Below are 8,986 nucleotides of genomic sequence, written 5' to 3'. Positions count from 1 at the left end.
GTTGAAAGTTGCCCTATGTAATTAAGAATGAATTAGTCCCCACCCCAACCCTTTTTCTTGTGGGGAAGCAGCTTGGGGTAGGGGCTGGAGCAGCAGGAGGGAGATGCTGCACTCCCAGCCCAGTCTCTACGGGTGACTGTGTGTGCACCGCATTTTTCTGCAGCTGATGCTTCCTCTCCTTGTTCCCATCAGTGCTTCAAACTCAGAAACTGGACATGGGGGGAAGCCGTGCACAGCTCTACGTGCATGTGTGCAGGGAAGCTGGTGAGAAAGGGTGAGGCACCTGGATAGCCTGGGCTGGGAGCAGGTGCAGCAGCAAGACCCATTTGGTAGCAAGCAAAACAGCTCGTATGGTCTCACAGCAACCCCTGAGCACTCCAAGCCACCCCAAAGCATGCTGAGTAACTCCTCGTCCCATGTCTCTGATGCATTAGGATATTTATCAACAGTATTTTGTAAGCACTTTCCCACATGTACCTAAATACTGGTCTATATGAGGAACACATAAACACTCATACGATGAGGGTTGCTGGTTTTCTCCCTTTTCAGGATTTCTGGTTTTTAACTTCTTTCCCCTCCCGCCCCAACTTTTCTCACCACTTCACCACATGATACTATTATACTATTTTTTATTATCTTGATAGAGTAGCCTATTGGTAACACCAACACATTAGTAAGAACATTTTCCCATCTGAGGCAGCTGTTGGAGCGGCCCTACTTAGGGCAGAGGGATCCCACATCGATCCCATCGTGGTGTTTTGGTTATGTTGGCTCCTTGAATTCGTGCAGGGTTGTGCTGGCCACACCTGGGCACCCCCAGGCTGCCTGGAGACTCTGGGCACAAAGTTCATCAACCTTCCTCTCCTTCCCAACTGGGTTTTCTCAGTTTGCTGTGCCTGCTCCTAGGCAATGAACTTAACACACAAAGAACTGAAGCAGAGATGAAGATTGTAAAAAAATTACAAGAGGAAGAAAAAGCAAATTAATTAAAGACTGAGGCAGGAATAAAAATCCTCTATAGCACTGCAGATTTCAGACAAAACTGAAGACCCAGGCTAGCATCCAACCAGAGTATAAACTACATTTGCCATTTCTCATCAATTTAAAGCCACAGTGGTAATTTGTACAATGACAGTGTATTTACTAATGAAAGCAGTCTGAAAGGCATTTGGGGAAAAGGAACAATGTCATCGCACTGAATTCACACTGTGCAAACACTGATCTTTAAATGAGGTTGTCTGTGCCCCCTGCATTATAGAAATAAAGCTGAGGTAGCTTCCCTATTATACCCTTCCTAAATAAGGCAGGAATTACTCAGCTCATCCTCCACTTGAGCAGAACGTGAACTTCTGATGAAAAGTTTGCTTTTGTTGCTCTGCCAAGTGCTAGGCCCAGAACCTGGGAGGATTAACAACAGGAGCAGGCTGGGGACATGTGATTTAGCTAGCCTTGTTTGCAGTTCGGCTCCTTAGCAAGGTACAGCCTGACCTTAGGTGACTGTGGCTAAAAGGAACAATTATGGAGCTCAGCAGTGGAAAAAGAAAAAAAAAAAAAAAGTAAAACAAAAACAGACAGACAGGAGCCATATAACTAAAAGAATTTAAAGTGCTCAACTAAATTATGCACATTAGAATACCCTACATCCAGGCTTTATTAACCACTTCAGTGAAAACAGAACCTCAGAAGAGATTACATAAACCTTAGATTTCTTCTAAAAGAGTTACTATATTGCTTTCGTTTCTCTCTTGAGCATCAGAAGACAAACTTTCATTTATTTACAGGTCTATGGTTCTATCACAGGCTAACTGGAACACATCGTAAATATTGACTGATCTATGATTCTAATTCCTTACAGATGGGAAAATAAAAATTGAGGGACTTGCCCTAAGTCACAAGTGCTTGCCATAGCCTGAAAGTAAGGCTGTGAACTGACTCCCTTTGCAACTGTAGTATCCGCCTTTTGTAATGTCAGTGGTTTCTGGACAATTGCATATTTAAAATAGTTAATATAGCCACCTAAAATTCTATATTTTTGAAGTATTTTTAACATAACCTTCAATTACATAGCATAGCCTGGCATCTCTTAGAGTTTGCACACATTTGTAAAGACCAGCAAAAAATTGCTTGTTGTCCACCACAAGCTTGAACTGGCTAGTGATCACCTAAAAGGTTTTTAAACACCACAACTTTCTGGTACTTATTTAAGATTGCACTTCTCTGAAGGTCAATATATCATGAAAAGGCTAATGGTCAATGAAGCAAGATGGCGCTTAGTGTAGCAGATTTGCCCCTAGAAAGGAAAGTCTCCACACTTTGTTACAAATGGGAATTACTAAAGAAAAAGGAGCTGGTGCACTGGGGAGACAAATGCAGTGGGCTTGCTCAGCATCTGACCTGTACAGTGGCAATAACATGACACTTAAGGAGGCTCTGAAACCCACGGGGAACCTCTCCACGGCTGTACAAAGAAATACTTCTCACCTCCTTCCAGCTCTGCTGGTTTTGAAGGCTTCTAAGTTCTTGTCTGAGCATGGATCTGTTGGCATTTTCTGCATTAGCAGATTCCTGTTCAAGAAGAACTTCAAGAGGAGCCCTTCTAGCAAGGCGAGCAGCAGGCGCAAAAGTGTGCTGGCGTGCTCTCTCTGAGCCTGCTCATGGCTCTGTGCTGCCAAATAGCCTGGAGTGTTTGGGTGCTGGTACCCATGGTAGAAGGAGCTCTAGGATCAGAAGTAACTCCACTGAAGCCATCAAAGATGATCTTGGTCCTCTCTGCGATGTCTTTCAAATGCTGTTTGTGGGCACATCAAAACACCAGAGGCATGTCTTTGGGATGTAGTCATCTAGACGCAGGCATCTTGGGACGTTTATAAATGCCCAGTGCAAGCCACAGAACACAGGCCTGCCGCCTGCTGATCTGCGTTGGGGAAAATTGCTGGGGTTGAGGGAATTTATTGAGAGCCATACTTCAAGGGCCGCCTGTGGCCAGGCAGATGGGCCGGATGCAGCTGGGGTGCTCCCTCCCCTTCTGGAGCACAGCAGGGCTGGCAAGGGCGAGCTTGGCTTTGGGACGTCCCGGCAGGGCTCTGCACAGCCCTGGACACAGTGTCCAGGGGGACAAGCCGCAGCCCTTCCACACCCCTGCCGACCAGACAGGGAGCCAGTGGGTGGCATCCACAGCCGTGACACCCCCCCAAGTCCTTCCCACTGAAAGCACCTAATTAGTCCTCTTTTAAAGTCTGTTTCTTGAGAGTTAAATTGCATGAGTTTAAAATTGGGCTTAGCTAGCCAGGGTGGCTGGACCCTGACAAAGAGCTGCCAGGCCTGCCCTGTGCAAACACCCAGGGTTTTAGGGGAACGTGTTGGAACATGAAAATAGCTCCTTGCACTGGTCTGACAGGTTACTGACTGTAATTCTCGGCAAAGACAACAGATTCACATAACCACAGAATTTAACGCGTTTCTAGGAAGATTTAGTGTTGCCCATAAAGACAAGACAGCGCCGTGCACCAGCAGGGGCAGGGACAGGATTTCAGCAGCGCACGGCTCCCTCCGCACACCAGCGGCTGCGCGGAGGTCAGCTCATCCCGCCGGCTGCCCGCGCTCTGTCAGACAGGCGAGTGCTGTGACCTGAGCCAGCCCGCCAAGCACCGATGCCAAAGGAGATACAAGGCACAGGGCTTCCATATAAGGGGAGGAAGGAGTCAGGAAAGCTTAGATGAAAAAGAAGGAACAAAAAAAATTGCAGAGGTTCAGCTCGTATCAACACAGCCTGCACGGTGCCACCTTTGGCCTGTTATCCCATAGAACAAGAACAAAGCTAGATCCAAAAACACAGCTAAAAGGAAAGCATACTATCTGGACATACTATCTCCTCTGTAGAGCACTTATTATTAACTTTTGGAAACCACAATAATTTATCACTGAAGTAAAAGTACAGTGAAACCCTAAAGAGCATTCTCAAGAACCAGCAATACCCTGTGGCAGATGGATTCGCCACGGCGAAGTATTCAAGCTTCAGACAGTAGATGATCAGTGGCCAGACATATTATTGTTTGTTTTTAAATATAAGTTGCACCTTAAGCCGAAAGGAAAATCTTGTGAGATGACATCAGAATGCCCATCGGGAACCAGGCAGTGAAGGAATGGCCACAGACAGTGCAGTTTTAGGGAGTGCATTAGCGAGCTGGAGCAGGCAAGGTTATGGAACAGAACAGTCTACATGAGCTCAGGATGTCTTTGCAGAAAGCACGAGCTCTCTTTTACTGGAAATAGTTTGATGCTTGTCTGAGCAGGGGCTTACTTCAGAGCGCTGTCTCATTAGATCACCTCTGGGCATAACAGGTAGTTGTCACTTGCATGGAAATGAAACGGAGGTCAATGAACTAATTAATTCACTCGGAATTCAAAAATCCTTTCTTCTATCCACCCCTCTGCCCATGACTCCTAAATAAACTATGTAGAAAGGGGTCTGATTCCCCTGTGTCTCTGACTTCAAGTATATACACAGTGCTCCCTCTTCATACGGCTATCTTTGATGTGAAGCCACCGTGTGCTGGCTACGAACTCTCTAAATCCATTATAGGCACCCCTTGTATAATATGCACCTTGCTTTAGCACGCAAAACATTCGGTTCCCAAAAACATGATAGGATGGCTAGAGTAACCACTAACCAGACACGCTGGAATGCCTGAAAGTGTCCAAGATTAGTCATTTGGCAGTGATCCTGAGGAAATGCAGTTTTACATATCCCACTCCGCACAGAAAGGTTTAGTGCTCGGGGCCCGCTGACAGGCCTGACCCCACTCCTTCCCCTGCAGAGCGCAGCACAGCTTAGATCGGTCGCAACTCCAGCAGCCAGAGATGGGATGCAATTGCCAAAAAAATACGTATCATTCACTTTGTCAAATCTGCCTCCAGCATATTCTTTTCTTCACCAAAAGAAAAAGAAATCCAAAACAAAACAAACCCTTTCCTATACTTGGCTGAGCGTGGTACTTATTTTTTTCCTGGATAATTTCAGCTTCTGTATTTGTCAATTGAAAGAAAAATACATGTGTCAGATGCACATTGATCAGAATTCCGGTGGGTGTTCATATCTTATACAAGAGATCAAAGGCTGGAGAAATTTAATTCTGATTTGAGGGCAACAGAACAAGGTTACCTAAGAGTAGCATGCGTGCTTGTCAGCCATACACAGCAAGGAAAATGCAAGACTGCATTTGGGTGTTACAGAGCTGGCAGGACCAAGAAACAGCATTACTCAGTCAAGTTCAACGCAGGACTTGCATGGATGCATCACCTCACCCTGTGCTTTTAAGAAGGGATCCAGTCACCTACACATAAAGAAATGTAACGTATTTCTTAGGCCACATCCACCCAAGGTAAGAGAGCACAACACAGCGCCTGTACCAACCCTTTCAGCAAGCCAGCACATCCAAATGGGCAGCCAAGTGCTGCACGGAAACAGCTCAGGAATAACTCACAAGCAGCGCAGCTAGCACGGCATGGTCTGGCTGCTAGGCTTGTTGGCCAGACTCTCAAAAGGACCAGGTTTCTGGAGTGCCGAGTGCCGAGCTGAAGCAGAATTAGTCCCACTGGTTCAGGAATTGGCACGCTCACCAGACCAGAGACCTGGGCATCATGCTGTGCGAGGCTGCCATGGCCTCAGCACTTCTGCTCAGAGCTACAGAAAATAAACCAGTTAAAACATGCAGAAACTGGCAGCTGTCTTCATGTTTTTCACATATTAAGCTGCAGAGCTGGTGCCAAGTACTCCCGCACTCAGGACTGCGCAGATGATATTGCTCCTTCAGAGCATGACATTCATGGAACGTTCCAATCGGGAAATAAACCAGCACAAGCGAATGGATGAATGGAAAAACGAATTACTTCAAGTTGATTTAAAGAAGATATTTAGTCATGCATGGGAATGAAAAAAGGAAAATAGGTGACCAAAATAGAATGAAGCAATTGGAAACAGCTGATGTTTGATGAAAAGGAAGATAACTTCTGGGGTGAGAAATCTAAAAGCCTTAAGTATTTTGAAGGCCAAATTGTGCATGACTTCTTAATCCTCTAAATGGTGCCAGGCCATCCAGAATCCATTCCAGAAAGGTTTCCGAAACAGTTGATTCTAGAACTAAGCCAAAACCTTCAGCCAACTCTGGAAAATCTTCTTTAGTGTCAGACTAACATTTTGTGAGCTCATGTCAATGTTGGAAAATGACTCCAGCTGTAAGCATGAGGGAATAGTTTTGCAAAGGAACCCCTGAGCTTTAGTCTGGTTTTATGATTTGCAATACGAAAAGGCAGAACAGGGAACTAAAAAGAAACCTTGACAGAAAAAATTAAAAAAAAAAAATAGAAGGGCTGAGTTGCATTTTCTGACAGAGCCATTACTGCCCTTCCACTTCACAGAGTGGGCAAGTTTCATGCAGCACTGGAAGCAAGAGCAGGGCTTTGCTTTACACGAGCTTTACATTAGCACGCTCAGCAGACAGAAGCAGAAGATGGCTCCTCAGTCATGCCCACAGCACCTTATGACTTGAAGTATGACAAAACCTATTTCACTGCTCCAGCCACTGTCCAAATCACATGAATTGCTTTTAAAAATCTCTGCCAAAATGGCAGCTCAGACAACACAGTCACCCTTAAGCAGATAGAATTCAGGTGATAAACTCCATGGGACACAGGGAAGGGGCTGTCACAGGCACCACCAAATTATTTTCCCAACACAGCTTTTTTTTTAGACTTTGAGTAAACTTCTGGGCACATCTCAAGCCTGAAAACAGCGGCATCCTAGTCATTCATGTTTCTCATCACCAGCTGCTCTTTATGTGCTGTCAGTCTCCCCCTCTCTTTTTTTTTAAAAAAAAAAAAAAGCCCAAAAGTTAGTAGATAAATAACAGATCCTGCTTTGTCCCTTTAATAAATCATTGGCAGAAATGGATGAGCATTTTGATTCATATGGACTTAGGCAGCAAGCCAACCAGACAGTATATTCCTATTTTTCATAACAAATACTGATGTTTTCCTTCCATGAGTGTCCACATCTTTTTAAATGACAAGAAAGAAGTGTGCTGTAATAAGCAAACCTAAGGTCAGACAGTCTTGGCTATATCAAGCCATATGGGAGAAGAAAAGAGGAGCTATGTGAAATCCGTAGCATTTGGGAAACATTTTGTATAGAGAGTCTGAGAAGAGTGTACGTTGCCAGCCTGGCAGAGAGGACATAGATATCCCAAACAGGAGCCTAAGCAAACAGACAAATCAATATGTATTAAATTCACCCCCAACGTACGATTTGTGGGGCACCAGATCCACTTGGAATCCAAGTCAAATTTGGGAAATGATCGTGAACACAGACAAAAATTCAAAACAGAACTGTATATAGCATATTCAAACATGCTTTGAGCAGAGGGGTTGGCGTAGATGCTCTCCAGAGGTGCCTTCCAACCTCAAGTATTCTATGATTCTGTGAAATGTTTTGCTTTGGTATTTTCTAAATTAAATGGTTTGGTTTTGATTTTTTTTTTCCAAAATGAAAGGGGACAAAAATAAACAGCTTATAAAGCAACACCAGGCATTCTGTTTAGGACCGAACAAAACATTTTGCAAAATTTATTTATTTTTTTTCCTCCTAAGCTCATCAATTTTCTCCAAAGAAACCTCTGCTTTTGTTTTCATTAAACTTGTTTGGGTTTCGTATTTGGGGTGGGGGGGTAGGGGTTTTAGACAGCAAACCAAAAAACTCACCATTTATCCAGCTCTGCTCCCAACCCCTATTTTCTTATTTCATGGGGGAAAAACTGCAAAGATGATAAAACCTTTCAGATGCACCCCAGTTTTTTCAAGGATTAAGGTGCAGAGCAGGCATCTCTGCAGCCAACGGTAGCAAACAGTAATGCGACAAACACCAACCTTGTGCGTTTCCATGGCCATGGTGCCTCAGAGACCTCCTCTTTCATCCACATGCTCCTCCTCTCCAAAGGCACCTCCTCGTCTCTCTTTGGCTGGGGAGGGGTGACAATTCAGACGTACTCATTTCCCAGTAGATTTGGTTCCAAGGGAAATAAAATAGGTGTTTCTGCTCTTTCATTCTTTCCCTGCCTTTCTTGTCTCCCTGGCTCTATTTACTCATCCAATGTGGTCACTTACAGAAGAGAAACTATTTGCTTATGGAGCAGAGAGAAACAGCACAGGGAGCACCGTTGCACAACCAGCAGCCACCAGGGTCGAGATGATGTCCCCAGGGCTATGTAGGCAAATCAGAGCGGTATTTTCCTATAAACACTGAAGGCACTTGCAGTTAAGCCTTGTGCTTGGGCTTGTCCCAGAGTAACAGTCTTGTGTACATCACACCAGCAGATCACCTACACCAGAGACTGACTCGAGTCCATTTGGGGTAGATGGCAACTTTGGCTAGCTGTGTGCTCACAGCCAGCGTTGACTGGTGAGCTGCTCCCAAGGTACGAACAGCGCTCTTGTGCACAGGCTGATCCCAAAACACACAATCCCTTGCAGCTGGAGGTAAATCTGGGGGCAGAGCTCTGTACACACTTCAGGGCTTTGCTCCCAGATTTACCTCCTGAGAGAGAGAAAGGGAATTATTGACCCCTTCGAGCCAAACTCCATCATCCAACTCTCGCCACCGCCACAGATAAAAATATTGCTAAGAAAGCATCCTCTGTAATGGCCAATATGTCCTTCAGAGCAGCTATACCAAAAAGGGCATGATTGCCGCAGCACAAATCTGAACTTGCCAAAGCAGCCAGCCAGCCAGGCAGATGAACACTGCAGAGAGCAGGCATGTGGAGTGGGCAACAGAGCCCAAAAGGTGCCCTCCGTACCCAAAGCACAAGCCGTTCTGGCACTGCAGCACGTTGCTGTGCCACTGGGGAGAAGCTGTTTTGTTGTGTATTCTGCCAAAGATCCTTACTGTAGTCCTGGTAGGAATTAGCCTATTAATTTCTGAGGGTTTTAAAGG

Source organism: Anser brachyrhynchus, assembly GCF_964034855.1.
Source record: "Anser brachyrhynchus genome assembly, chromosome: 11".
Taxonomy (NCBI): Eukaryota; Metazoa; Chordata; class Aves; order Anseriformes; family Anatidae; genus Anser; species Anser brachyrhynchus.
The sequence above is the reverse complement of the archived record's forward strand: the minus strand, read 5'-3'. Positions refer to the sequence as shown.